Source organism: Ceratotherium simum, chromosome 6, assembly GCF_057802395.1.
Source record: "Ceratotherium simum simum isolate JZ-2026a chromosome 6, ASM5780239v1, whole genome shotgun sequence".
NCBI classification, from domain to species: domain Eukaryota; kingdom Metazoa; phylum Chordata; class Mammalia; order Perissodactyla; family Rhinocerotidae; genus Ceratotherium; species Ceratotherium simum.
The window spans coordinates 59,023,645-59,038,471 of record NC_141905.1 but is presented as its reverse complement, the minus strand read 5'-3'; the positions used below and the strand labels follow the sequence as shown (position 1 = coordinate 59,038,471).

General features: G+C 38.1%; 1 protein-coding gene across 6 annotated transcripts in view; it reads right to left on the bottom strand.

The window, feature by feature from the left end:
• The window catches only part of R3HCC1L (R3H domain and coiled-coil containing 1 like), a 94,839-nt gene that overhangs the window by 54,288 nt on the left and 25,724 nt on the right, over nt 1-14,827 (bottom strand). The gene's annotated exons all lie outside the window — the stretch shown is intronic.

Genomic DNA, 14,827 nt, shown 5'->3' with positions numbered 1-14,827 from the left:
ACTTCCTCACCTGTAGTGAACGCTGGACACCACACAAGCCAGTAAGAAGAACTCAGTTAAAATGTTTTAAAAATTGCTAAAGGCCAAATGCAGGCTACTGTGAGAACACAGAACCCTTGGCAACCACAGAAACAAGGAGAATTCTCACCCACTCACAGAAACTTCTCCATGGACCTCATTAGAGGCTCAAAAGAAAGACTAAGGGCAAGGCGAAAGACAGAAGTCTCCCTTGTGGTGCAGACTTGGGCGGAGGGAACAGCAGCTCCTGTGGGACAAGTACCAAGGCCCACCTGGATCCTTCTTGCCTACCTCCCGTATGGGGAAAAAAGCCTTAAGTGGGTGGTGAAAAGGTAGCAAATCCTGTTGCCTTCAGGCAGCAGGTGAAGGCCCACTGCAGGTAGGGGCAGTAATCAAAACAAAAACACCTCTACTCCTAAAGAAGGAGCAGGATCACTGAAAAAGCCCCATCCCTGAGAACCAGGAGAAAAGCATCTACCTAAAACAGAGACTGAACCAAACCAAGAGAATACCCTCCTCCTCTTCCCCCCACATCAGGCTAGCAAGCCTCAAGTAACAAGTAACAGCAATCTACTACTCTGGGAAGAGTAAAAGCATGGAGAGAGGTCTCTCTGAGATGCAAGTTCAAAGGGAAGAAGACCTAAAGCTGAGTGTAGAGCAGACATTAAGAGAAACCTTTTGGTAAACCAAACCCCACCCTAAAAACAAGGTAACACTAGAGAAACTTGAAGCCTATGGTAAACTTGAGGGTAACTGAGCAACAATAAAACCCAAACTCAGCTCAAAATCCCAACGAGACTGCTCTGGCTCAAATCCCTTCTCCTCTCAACACACACACACACAAGTCTTAGCAAAAGATAAAGCATGCTCATTTCTAGGCATAAATACTTTTTACCTTACTCTCTACACAAAAGTCCAGATTTCAACCAAAAGACATAAAAAGGAGTAAAGAAAAAACAAACAAGAAAATGCCTGCATTGTCAAGAGACAAAGTAATCAACAGAACCAGACTAAGATATGACCCTAATGTTGGAACTGTCATCCTGGAATTTAAAATAATTACAATTAATGTGTTAAAAGCACTAATGGAAAATGTGGACAACATGCATAAGCAGATGGGTAATTTAAGCAGAGAGGTGGAAACGACAAAAAAGAATCAAATGAAAAAGCCAGAACTAAAACCAGAGTAACCAAGATGAAAGCCTTCAATGACCTTATCAGTAGACTCAACACAGCCATGAAGAGTCAGTAAAGACACAGCAATAGAAATTACTCAAAGTGAAACATAAAAGAGAATGAAAAAAAACAGAAGGGAGCATCCAGGTGCTACGGGACAATATCAAATAGTCTAACATACATGTACTTGGAATCCTAAAAAAAGAGAAGAGAGAAAATGAGACAGAAGCATTATTTGAAGAGATAATGACCAAGAAGTTTCCCAAAATTAATAAAGTATATCAAACCACAGATCCAAGAAGCTCAGAACAGCAAGCAGTATCAAAAAAAACAATGACAACAAAAACCCACACCTAAACACATCATATTCCAACTGCAGGGAAAAAAGAATTAAAGATAAAGAGAAAATCTTAAAGGCAACCTCAGTAAAAAAAGATATACACAGAGAAACAGGATAAGAAATTTCAGAAAATATGAAAGCCAGACATCATTAAAGTGCTGAAAGAAAAAACTGTCAACCCAGAATTCTATACCCCACAAGAGTATCTTTCAAAACTGAAGGAGAAATAAAAATTCTTTTAGACAAACAAAATGTAATCCACCATAGCAAAAGACTAAAGAAGACAGAATACATGATTATCTCAATAGATGCACAAAAAGTATTTGAGAAAATTCAACATCCAGGCATAATAAAAACTCACAGCAAGCTAGGAATAAAAGGGAACTTTCTCATCTTGATAAAAAGTATCTACAAAAAAAAAACCCCAAAATAAAAATGAAGCAAAGTAATAAAAACCTACAGGCTGCATCACACTTGATGGTGAAAACCCAAATGCTTTCCCCCAAGATCAAATATAACGCAAGGATGATCACTGTCACTACTTCTATTCAACACTGAAATGAAGGCTCTTGCCAATGCAATAAGGCAAAATATATATGTATATTTTACATACATAAAAGACATCCAGGTTGGAAAGAAAGAAACTGTCTTGATTTGCAGATATAACTTTTTTTAAATTTTTTGTTTATTGCACTAACATTGGTTTATAACATTGTATAAATTTCAGGTGTACATCATTATACTTCTATTTCTGCATAGATTACATCATGTTCACCACCCAAATACTAATTACAACCCATCACCACACACATGTGCTGAATTATCCCTTTTGCCCTCCTCCCTCCCCCCTTCCCCTCTGGTAACCACCAATCCAATCTCTGTCTCTATGTGTTGGTTTGTTGTTGTTGTTATCTACTACTTACTGAAGGAAATCATATGGTATTTGACCTTCTCCCTCTGACTTATTTCACTTTGCATTATACCCTCAATGTCCATCCATGTTGTCACAAATGGCTGGACTTCATCGTTTCTTATGGCTGAGTAGTATTCCATTGTGTATATATACCACAGCGTCTTTATCCATTCATCCTTTGATGGGCACTTAGGTTGCTTCCAAGTCTTGGTTATTGTGAATAACGCTGCAATGAACACAGGGGTGCATGTATCTTTACGCATTGGTGTTTTCAAGTTCTTTGGATAAATACCCAGCAGTGGAATAGCTGGATCATATGGTAGTTCTATCCTTGATTTTTTGAGGAATCTCCATACTGTTTTCCATAGTGGCTGCACCAGTTTGCACTCCCACCAGCAGTGTATGAGAGTTCCCTTCTCTCCACATCCTCTCCAACACATGTTGTTTCCTGTCTTGTTAATTATAGCCATTCTGGTGGGCGTGAGGTGATATCTCATTGTAGTTTTGATTTGCATTTCCCTGATAGTTAGTGATTTTGAACATCTTTTCATGTGTCTGTTGGCCATCTGTATATCTTCTTTGGAGAAATGTCTATTCAGGTCTTTTGCCCATTTTTTAATTGGGTTGTTAGTTTTTTTGTTGTTGAGATGCATCACTTCTTTATATATTTTGCAGATTAACCCCTTATCAGCTGTATGGTTTGCAAATATCTTCTCCCAATTGTTAGGTTGTCTTTTCGTTTTGTTGATGGTTTCCTTTGCTGTGCAGAAGCTTTTTAGTTTGATGTAGTCCCATTTGTTTATTTTTTCTATTGTTTCTCTTGCCCGGTCTGACATGGTGCTTGAAAATATGTTGCTAAGACTGATGTCGAAGAGAGTACTGCCTATGTTTTCTTCTATAAGTTTCATAGTTTCAGGTCTTACATTCAAGTCTTTAATCCACTTGGAGTTAATTTTTGTGTATGGTGTAAGGTAAGGGTCTATTTTCATTTTTTTGCATGTGGCTCTCCAGTTTTCCCAACACCATTTGTTGAAGAGACTTTCTTTTCTCCATTGTATGTTCTAGGCTCCTTTGTCAAAGATTAGCTGTCCATAGATGTGTGGGTTTATTTCTGGGCTTTCAATTCTATTCCATTAATCTGTGTGTCTGTTTTTGTGCCAGTACCATGCTGTTTTGGTTACTATAGCTTTGTAGTATATTCTGAAATCAGGGAGTGTGATACCTCCAGCTTTGTTCTTTTTTCTCAGGATTCCTTTAGCTATTCGGGGTTGATATAACCTTCTACATAGAAAATCCCACAGAATTTACAATGAAGCTACTAGAACTAATAAGTGAGTTTAGCAAGGTAACAGGATACAAGCAGTTCTATATCAATAAACAAATAAAAACTGAAAATTTAAAGAGTATAATTTACAATAGCACTCAAAAACATGAAATACTTAGGTATACATCTAACAAAATATGTGTGGAATTTATGTTGAAAACTATAAGACACTGATAAAAGAAATCAAAGAAGATCTAAATAAAGATCATGAATGGGAAGACTCAATATTAAGATGTCAATTCTCCCCAAAATTATCTTTAGATTTCAATCAGAATCCCAGAAGGACTTTTATAGAAATTAACAAGCTGACTCTAAAACGGATCCAGAGAGGCAAAGAAACTAGAATAGCCAAAACAATTTTGAAAAAGAAGAACACAGTTGGAGAACTCACACCACCTGATTTCAAACTTATTGTAAAGTAATCAAATCAGTGTGGTACTGAAGAAAGAATAGATATATAGATCAATGGAATGGAAAAAAAGGGTCCAGAAATAGACCCACGCATATATGATTAACTGATTTTCAACAAAAGTACAAAGGAAATTTCGATGGAAAAAGGATATTCTTTCCAATAAATGGTGCTGAAACAATTATGAATCCATATGTGAGAACGACGAAAAGATAACTTCTATCCATACCTCACACCATACACAAAAACTAACTCAAAATGAATCACAGACCTAAATATAAAACCTAAAAACTATAACACTACTAGAAGAAAATACAGGAGAAAATCTTTGTGACTTCGGGTTAGGCAAAAATTTCTTAAATACAACACCAAATGCATGATCCATAAAATTTTTTTAAAAATTTTAAATCAAATAAACTGGACTTCAGCAAAATAAAGACCTTCTGCTCTTCAAAGACATTGTTCACAGAAAGGAAAAACAAACCATGGAATGAGAGGAAATATTTTCAAATCACATACCTGATAAATAAGTTTTATTCAGAATATAAAATGAACTCTCAAAATGCAATATCCAAAAACAAAAACAATTTGAACAATACTTCACCAAAAAAGATATAAAGACAAAAAATGCTCAACATCACTTATCATTAGGGAAATACGATTCCATTTATACAACACTCTGGAAAAGGCAAAACTTCAGAAACAGAAAACATATTAGTAGTTGCCAGAAACTCAGGTTCAGGTAAGCGGTTGACTACAAAGGGGCACAGGGAAACTTTTTGGATTGATGGAACTGTTCTGTCTCTCTCTTTTTTCTTTTTTTTTTTTTTTGAGGAAGATTGGCCCTGTGCTAACATCTGTTGCCCATCTTCCTCTTTTTTTTTCTTTTTTCTCCCCAAAGCCCCAGTACATAGTTGTGTCTCATAGTTGTAGAGTTTGTAGCTCTTCTATGCGGGACACCGCCTCTGCATGGCTTGATGACCAGTGAGTACGTCCGCGCCCAGGATCCAAACCGGAGAAGTCCGGGCCGCTGAAGCAGAAGGTGCGAACTTAACCACTGCACCACCAGGCCAGCCCCAGAACTGTTCTATATCTTACCTATGTAGGAGTTACGTGACTGTATGCTTTTGTCAAAAATATGCAGAATGTACTCTAAGAAAGGTGAATTTTATTGCATGTAAATTATAACTTAATTTTTAAATGAAAAAAGAAAATCTCATCCTCTGGAAATTCCTACCAAAATTTAGCTGACAGCACTGACTCTTTAATTTCTGATTCTTGGCTTTAAAATATACCATTGTACTCAGGGAGATATATAAAACTATATTTTTAATCTAGATAGTTTTATCCTGAACAACATTTGAAAAGAGGGCACTGAGAGTATTCTAAGATACTCTGGCAATTCCAAATGACATTAGGCCTATCAATATACAGTAATTTTTTCTGAAGCACACCTTTTTTCATAATTCCTTCCTCAAAAACCTTAGTGACTCACCAGAGCCTACAAGAAATAAACTAAACTTACCTGACATTCAGGGTTCTCCATGATTTGGTGTCAATCTACTGTTCCAATCATATTTCTAACACTCTCAGACACAAATCCTCCATTAGGCACCAGGTGGCCTCATGGTCTGTTGGTTCCAAATTCCGAAATGCCCTCCTTGAATCATCTCAGTTTAAACACTCCTAGTCACTATTCATTCAAAAGGCTTATCTCAAATCTTTATTTGAAAACACATCGATTTCACCTTTCTGTGAATTCATATGCATTCATTTTCTATGGTATTCATTTGTCACTATATACTACCTTATATTCTTGTTTAAACGTTTCAATTATGAATGTCATCTCATACCCTATAATAGTTTCTTGAGGACAGATACTGTTTTTTACATGCTTCTTGTATACCCAGGAACACAACAGGTATCAAATAAATATTCAGAGAAAAAAATTAATGTAGAAGTTAATTTAAAATTTATTTTAAATCACTTTAAATTTTAAATTAATTTTAAAATAATTTAAAATACTTAACTTCCTGGAAAAGCTTATTTTATAGCTTGAGAAACTAAAGCCAGGGGACGAGACTTTGCTCCCTGAGATCTGCTACTGTGTCACATGCATCTTCATATTTCCAGAGTTGAATACAGTGTCTGACACATGGAAAGCACTCAAATATTTAAATATTTAACTAAACTTCATTTTCTAAGGCCACAAAGTAGGAAATGGAACCCTGGAGTTCTATCCCAATCCTCCCAAGACTATATTAGTGTCTTAAAATGTTCTAATTTCTCATATTTCTTCACAGATTCTCCCTGAATACACTAAAAATATCACAAAGACAAAAACTGTGCTTTCCGCCCTCTTTAAAGCTTGCAGAGCAACTATTATAGTGTTGAGTACATGCATAGTAGGTAGGCAATATTTCTATCAGATTTCTTAAAAGTAACATAAAGGCAGCTCACATATACTTCTCTGCCCCATATAAAAACATACTAGTTACTCTTCCTACTGGGAAGATTTATTTTTCATCATCTTTGGCACAAATTCTAGAATGCTGTCTGCCAGGTCCCATGCCCCAATAAATATGCATCCACAAGCAATTATGGAGATAGATAGCTTATGGGGAGGGGGCACTCTCTGGTCAGGTCCCAGTGCTGGCCTGTGGTTAGGGGGAAGGGAAAGTGGGGGGAGAGGTGTGGCCCTGTGATTAATCACTGCCCACTCTGCTTAGGGGTATTTATCACAGCCCGGTGTCAGGTAAATCACTGGAAAAACACCTCTTCAGTAATTAATGTGAAGTGACGGATGGACAGCCCCCGGGCCCATTAATCAGGAACATCAGCAGCCTACTGAGATTATGAATGTCAGGATGCATAAACTGCCGGTGGATCAATAGGCCCAGGAATTCATCCAAGGCTCTCATTTCCGAGGCATCTCCGGTACATTAGGCTCCCTCGACCCCTCCCCCAATCTGAAATGAAAAGCAAGGTTTCAGAACAAAGAGCAGGAGCTGAGGTCCGAAGTGACCACTGTAAGAAAATAGTCAAGGAAGCTGGCCATGGGAGGCAAGGTACCAGGACAGGCAACATGAGCACAGAGCTTTACTGACCAAGAAGCTCTCAGAAGGCTCAGTGCCCTGGAAAGCAGGGGAACAAGGAAGATAACAGTTAACATTCAACTACTCAGAGCCTGATTATCCATTTTAGGGGTAATCCAGCTTCTTACTTCTAATCTTTTACCCATTTTCCCTCCTACTGGCACTACTAATATAGAGAGAAATGAGAGAAAGAAAATTCAATTTCTGCTACCTAACAACCTAGGCAAAAGTTTCAAATTAAGAAGAAAAAGAAGAATTCACATAAAACAAAATCACTGAATTATCCTTGAATTTAATTTAGCCTCATCCCTCATTACCATGATGAACTGGGAATTGCCAGAAGTATTCACAGTGTTTTCAATTTAGAAAAAGGTAGTCTTCCTGATTCATTAGCATTTATAAAACAGTCTGCCAATATAAGATACGAGATAAAGGCTAAACTGTGTGGTGGGATTCCAGCAAAACGAAATCAGCTCTTAATTCTATTTCTTCTCCAAGTCAAACAAAAAACTGTCCATAAAAAGGGTCTGCTCAACTTGTGAAACAGTATGGAGCTGAAATAGAATTACTGTTTGCTCATCACTCCAAGTTTAGTCAAATTTTGTATGAGACGTATGGCTGTGCTCTGGCCTCATAGTGAACACACGCTAGGCTGCAGTGACGGGAATGAGAGCGCACTTGCCACTACATCCCACCAAACCCCAGTGCTGTGCTTTGTGGTCAGACTCAGGCCAAGGCTGCAATAGTTGGTTAGAAAGTGTCTCAGAGTTACGGCTGCCTGTTCCGCTAAATCTCATTTCATTCTACTGATGGATGGATGGACAGATGGCTGCTTGGTGAAAGCAGCATTATCAGGCAGCTTCTACAGAGCCTCTGAATGATGGATAGCTCTGTTTCTACTTTCTCCAAACCACCATCGATCCAAGCCATATTTCAGCAGTCAGAAGCCCAGTAATATTAAGACACACAATCAGGTTAAGTTACTTGCAGTGTAAACCTCTAGAACAGAAATTCTAACACCTGTGCTTTGCTGTCACGAACTGGGCTGAAAACGTTACAGTTCTATTCTTTCTAGCTGCTAACCCAATGAATTCCAACAGCTCAAAGCCCAAAGGGAACAGCTGGGCTCCATTCCTAGGAGCACTTGAAAAACTAGCTTGCCTGCCAAATTTCTACTAGCCAGTTCTGTGAAATGAATTCTGCAGTAGTAGTGAGCAGATCTGTGAATATGTGTATCCAGTGGAGTGTGAAGCTATTAGAACCATACAAACCACATAGAGTCTGTCAGTGATATAATCACTAGCCTCAAACATGTGGAGCCTTAGATATACCAAGTAGATCTTACCTACCAACATCAGGGAGGGTGATTAAGACCAGGAAAGATTAAATTTTTGTCTTTTGCACGTAATACTAAAATGCTGTTTCTATCTAGTCTGCCTGGCTGGCTTCTACTCTCTGGTGTACACAACAAATCATAAATACTAATCCTTGCCTGTTTTCACAAGCACACCTCTGCATCCATTTGCTCTGTCACCTTCTAGACACTCATCTCAGCTTGTCTATTAGACTCCATGCCTTCTTTGTTCTTTCCACGTTATCCTGTGCTCTCAGACAGCAACTCAAACCCGTATAACTGGACTCTGTATCAAAGTTATTTCCACTCATTGGACTCTGACTCCAGCTTTGTGATACAGATTCCCAGAACCCACATGCCCTCTTTTTCTAAGCTCACGTATCCCCAAATGATTCCTCTAAATGCTTCACTATCAACTATACCCCAAATCAGCTTGGCTTGGTTCCTAGTCCTGCCCCTCTTGACTGACTTGCTGCCAACCTGAGCCTATGTTCACAGAGAATTTGTTTGTGGGGTTAGAAAAATGTCTCAGCAGAGCGGCAATTGTCGTTCTTCTTGCTGTAATAGTAGTTTACTTGAATACTTTACTATTTACGTGTTAACAACACCTACAGCTCTGTTCCTAGCAAAAAAAGAAATCATGTACTATTTTTACAAGATACTACTTAATTATGTCATAAAGAATAGCACTGCCCTTCACATAAACATTAAAAAATGTTTACAAAATCTCAGAATTACATTATTGAAAGGCATTATATAGGTCAGAATTCAGCATCCGAATTTTTAAACCAATGATCTGAGGTTGTAATGTCCATGATTAGATATATATTAAGTAGTATAAAAGTAGCAAAGCAAGACTGGAACCTGGATTTCAATGACAAGTGCTGTGTTCATTTTATTATATTTCTCAGACGTTCTGTTTTCTTCCTTGGGATTCAGTGGGAGTGGGGGTAATGAGAGTTGAGTGCCATTTGTGTGTGTGCCTGTGTGTTTTAGGGGAGAAAGGTGGCACAAATAATTAAATTTGGTCACCTAGACTATTGTACTTCCCACCAAAGTTGCCCATTGGTCATCTGAGAGCCACTCACTATCTCAGAGAACAAAATTAGATGAATCCCTGATAACCAGAAGCCTCTACTCTTCTCTTCTCCCTTCTTAATGTATTTGTCCCAGTCCTATCTACAAGGTTTAAAAGAAAAATGCAGGAAGCTATTTAATGCAAGTAGAATCAGAAGAGCTAAAGGCTCCATAACTTAAACTAAATGGAGAGCAATGTGTCCTCTTCATTTCCAAGGACATCACATTCTCGTCAAATACAGAGCACAAGTTGACTGATTGGACTTCACCCTCTGGTGGCCAAAATGTGTCACTGCTGCAGTTCCTGATTGCCAAGATGCCTCCATATAGATCCCTATAACCTTATAGTTGAAAATCATGTCGTGTAACTTCCTCATTTTAAAGATGAGGAAACTGGCTAAGAAATTTATCTAAGACTTACAGCTATTTGAGTGGGAACTGAGACCGGAACCCAGATCTCCTACCAAACTAGTAGTTTTATTACCATCACGGCTGCCTTAACCAGTTTTCCACCCAGTATACAGTACTCCCCCTTTATATGTGGTTTTGCTTTCCACAGTTTTAGTTACCCATGGCCAATAGAGCATTCCAAAAGCGTTAGATGGAATATTCCAGAAATAAACAATTCATAAGTTTTAAACCGCAGCCACTTTGAGTAGCGTGATGAAATCTCGTGCAGACCCACTCTCTCCCACCCAGGACATGAATCATCCCTTTGTCCAGCATATCCACGCTGTATTCGCTATCTGCCCATTAGTCACTTAGTAGCCCACTCGGTTATCAGATCAACTGTCACAGTATCACAGTGCTTGTATTCAAGACACCCTTTATTTTTACTTAATAATGGCCCCAAAGGGCCATTAATCTCTTATTGTGCCTAATTTAGAAATTAAGTTTTATCATAGGTATGTATGTATAGGAAAAAACATATTATATACAAGGTTTGGTACTATCTGTGGTTTCAGGCATCCACTGGGGGTCTTGGAACATATTCCCCGGGGATAAGAGACAACTACTGTATACTCGGGATATGCTAGCTGAGCAAAGTTTAATCAGGAAGTTAATGGTCCTGCAAAAATAATCACACAATCCACATCAAAACCAAATATATTATCAACACTAATGCTCACCTCCATTAGTATAAATGATCAGGATGACTTTTCCATCCCCTTCCCACAAACATGTGCCTCATACACTGAACAAGAACTCTACCACAACTACTCTTAGCAGCAGACAAAACACTTCTCCTAAGAATTCCAAAAAAGGGGCCGGCCCCGTGGCTTAGCAGTTAAGTGTGCGCACTCCGCTACTGGCGGCCTGGGTTCGGATCCCGGGCACGCACCGACACACCACTTCTCCAGCCATGATGAGGCCGCGTCCCACATACAGCAACTAGAAGGATGTGCAACTATGACACACAACTATCTACTGGGGCTTTGTGGAAAAAAAAGGAGGAGGATTGGCAATAGATGTTAGCTGAGAGCCGGTCTTCCTCAGCAAAAGGAAGAGGATTAGCACAGATGTTAGCACAGGGCTGATCTTCCTCACCAAAAAAAAAAAAAAAAAAAAAAGAATTCCAAAAAAGGCACTTCCTCAGAACAAATAGCTTATGTTAGGTGAATAATAAGGAATGACAATTATCTGAACTCTTATTTTATTCCTATATGCTCCCTAAGTTCATAGAAAGGTTGTTTTATTTTCATTAACCAAATATGTTATAGAATAATCAATTTTTTATACTCATTTGCAAGGTTATCTAAAGCCAACACAAAGATCCCTTCCTTTCATTAAAAAAAGTCTTTTTATAGAGTTTCTATTTGGTTAAGAAAGATCTATTAAGCAATGCCTAAGAGAACAAGGACATACTTTTCAAAACCTGCTGCTGTGAACCATGTCTAATTATATTTTCTGTTTCATTAAGGTTTAGGCCCCACAAGCAAAACTGAAGTAGTGGTAGAGTAGTACCAATAGTAGTAGCAGAGGAAGAGAAAGAGGAAAAAATAACCAGCCTGCATTTAATGAGTGCTTACAATGTGACAGGGACTGTGCTAAATGTTTTATATATATTATCTCATTTGATTCCAACTACACTATGAGGTAGCTGTTATTATCCCAATTTTACAGATGAGAAATCTGAAGCTTAAGTAACTCAAGATCACACAGCTTCTAAGTGTTGGTTAGGATTTCAAAGTCCCTGCATTTAACTACTACACTAGACAGCCTGATATTCAGCAGGATGGTCTCTCACAATAATGTATTAATTTCATAAATATTCACAATTTGCTTAGAATCTGTATAAATGCAAGGTAACCAAAGAGAGTTCAAAGACTACGACAGTAAAATAAGAAAACCAACTAGGATAAGAATGAAAGAACTTTAACGCTTTCATAGCATGTCTATTCCCAATAACCTTCCAGACTTAAAAGTGCTGACAAGAATAATTCACTATTGTCTCTGAAACTTCCTCATTCACCTTGCCTCACCCTCAAAGCCATATGGTGAAGAACCTCACCAGGTGTCAGGAGAGGAACTCCCTCTCTTCTATTTCCCATAAGAATAATCTCATACTTCTTCCCACCAACTCCCGCAACCATTTGAAAACATTATCCCTCTCTGCATATTTCTTTTTCTCCAGAGGCATACGTGAACATGGGAATAATGACCAGTGAAATTAATATCACAGTTCTTAGACTGGAGGAAGCTTCAAAGCAGAATGTAGAGTGCACTTTCAAATATGAGTCTAAAAACAGAAGAAACTTGTACATCAAATACCTACTGCAGATGTTATTTTCAGATTTAATCTTAAACAGAACACAATAGTTACAGTATTTTAATATTAGTCTGCCTTGGACATTTACAGCCTTTGCCTCTGTATGCAGTTGGACACAGAATACAGATTACAGAACTAGAAGAAACATTTCACGAAAAATCTGAGCATCAAGACAATGAAAGATGCAAAATACATGATTCTGCTAGGATCATGGGGCCACCAAAATACATTAACTATGGCTCGAAAATGTTTTTCTCCCAACATGACACAATTCATGCCTCTAACTTATTTTACACTCCACTAGCTATAGTCGCCATGCATCGGCACCAACTGATTTCACGCTTTATAGATTGGGAAACAGTCCGTAGCTTAGTCTCTTTCACACTCCACTGATATGGTAACCCCATGGTTCACCAACTTAACTCTTCCAAGTTTAACATTAGCACCTATTATTGATCACCTCAAAAGACAGTCAGATCAAAGCTTTAATATAACTGAACAATAGCAATATAATATGTAACAGAAAGGTAGAGAGAAAAGTCTGTGTCCTACTCTGCATATATACCTGGTGGTAAGGGGGAGAGCAAGAAGGAAAAAACTGCCTCCTAAAACTTCTTTCCCTCACTACACATCTGGAGGTTGGTTTATGTTTCCAGACTTCTTTGAAATTAGTCCCTCTCCTGGGTCTATCCTGACTTACAGTGATATCCCATAGTTGACAATAAAAAAGTTGAAATGGATAAGGCTTTGGGGCAAAGCCTCAAACTTGATATGCATTAAACTTCATCTTTTTTACCCTTTAGGATTCATAGACTAAAGCTAATAAAGCACTGAGTAAATTTTGAAAATAGAGGCCACTAGGCCTAGTCTGTGTTAAGTGTCTTATACATATTACCTCATTTGATCCCAACTACATACTAAGAGGTAGCTATTATCATCTTTACAGATGAGAAATCTGAAACTTACTTAAGATCACACAGATTCCAAGTGTTGGTTAGGATTTCAAAGTTCCTGCACTTAACTACTACAGTTGAGTAGAATACACGCCTTATAAAAAATGGCGTAAAATAAAACATAACAGAGAATAGTTTAAAAACAAAAAACACCAAAGTGCAATAGCAACAAAAGAGAAAGAACAACTGTAAAGGAGGTGGAGTCTGTGTGTTAAGAGATATAGTTACAACTCTCTATCTATCTCATTTCCCTCTTTGTAGCTATGCTAGCAACTGTGAAGGCCCAATGTGGCTCGTAAGAAACCAAGGAAGAAAAAGAAGCAAGTTTCACTTCAAAGCAGGCAAAGAAAGTATTAGATAATTAATAAATAAGAGCTTCTCGGGCCTAGTGGCATAGTGGTTAAGTTTGCGCACTCTGCTTTGGTGGTCCGGGGTTCGCAGGTTCGGATTCCGGGCCAGGACCTATGCACTGCTTATCATGCTGTGGCAGGCATCCCACATATAAAGTAGAGGAAGATGGGCACGGATGCTAGCCCAGGGCCAATCTTCCTCAGCAAAAAGAGGAGGATTGGCAACAGATGTTAGCTCAGGGCTAATCTTCCTCACCAAAAAAAAAAAAGAGCTTCTCATATGTGCAGACTGAAAGTCTACTAATTAGAGTTTCAAGAATAACAAATAATTACCTTAGAATACAATAACTTTAGCACAACGCTCCTTTAAGGACCAAAAAGCCTATACAGAGTGCTACAGAAGGCTTTCAAAGAAGAATAATCTCCTGAACAAACATGGTTCAGGTACTTAAACTGCATTCTAATCTGTCTATTATTCTTATGATACAAAAAGAAAGATAAATGTTAAAGACTGGTAAAAGCTAACAATAGGTAATGGCATTTTCTTACAGTCAAACAAATATTTGTTAGGTGCACATATTGTACTGAGATCTATGCTAGGGGCAGTGGAGAATGTAAAGTAGGCCTACAAGTAATAACATGGTTTGAACCACATGAATAATGTAGCCTCCCCTTTAAGTCTTCTCTAACTAATTGGGAAAATAAGGAATTTTTTCTTAAAGTTGTTTTAAGGTAGTATATAATTGCTAAATAAAGAGAAAAGCAGTAAATGATAAAAACCCAGAGAAGAGAGATATCACCAAGGGCCTGGAATGGTTGAAAAAGACGTCATAAAGTAGGTGGAATTGGAACTAGGCCTTTGGAAGCTGGCATTTAGACAGAGAACTGAAGGGAGACATTCCAAGCAGAAAGAACAGCCTTAACAATATGAAGAGGCACTATGTCAAAAAGTGTTATTTTGGAGACAGTTATAAAAACTAGTGTAGCTAGAAGCAAAGGTTCAATGTAGGGAAATAGTGGACTATTCTGCCAGAAAGATTGTTTTCAG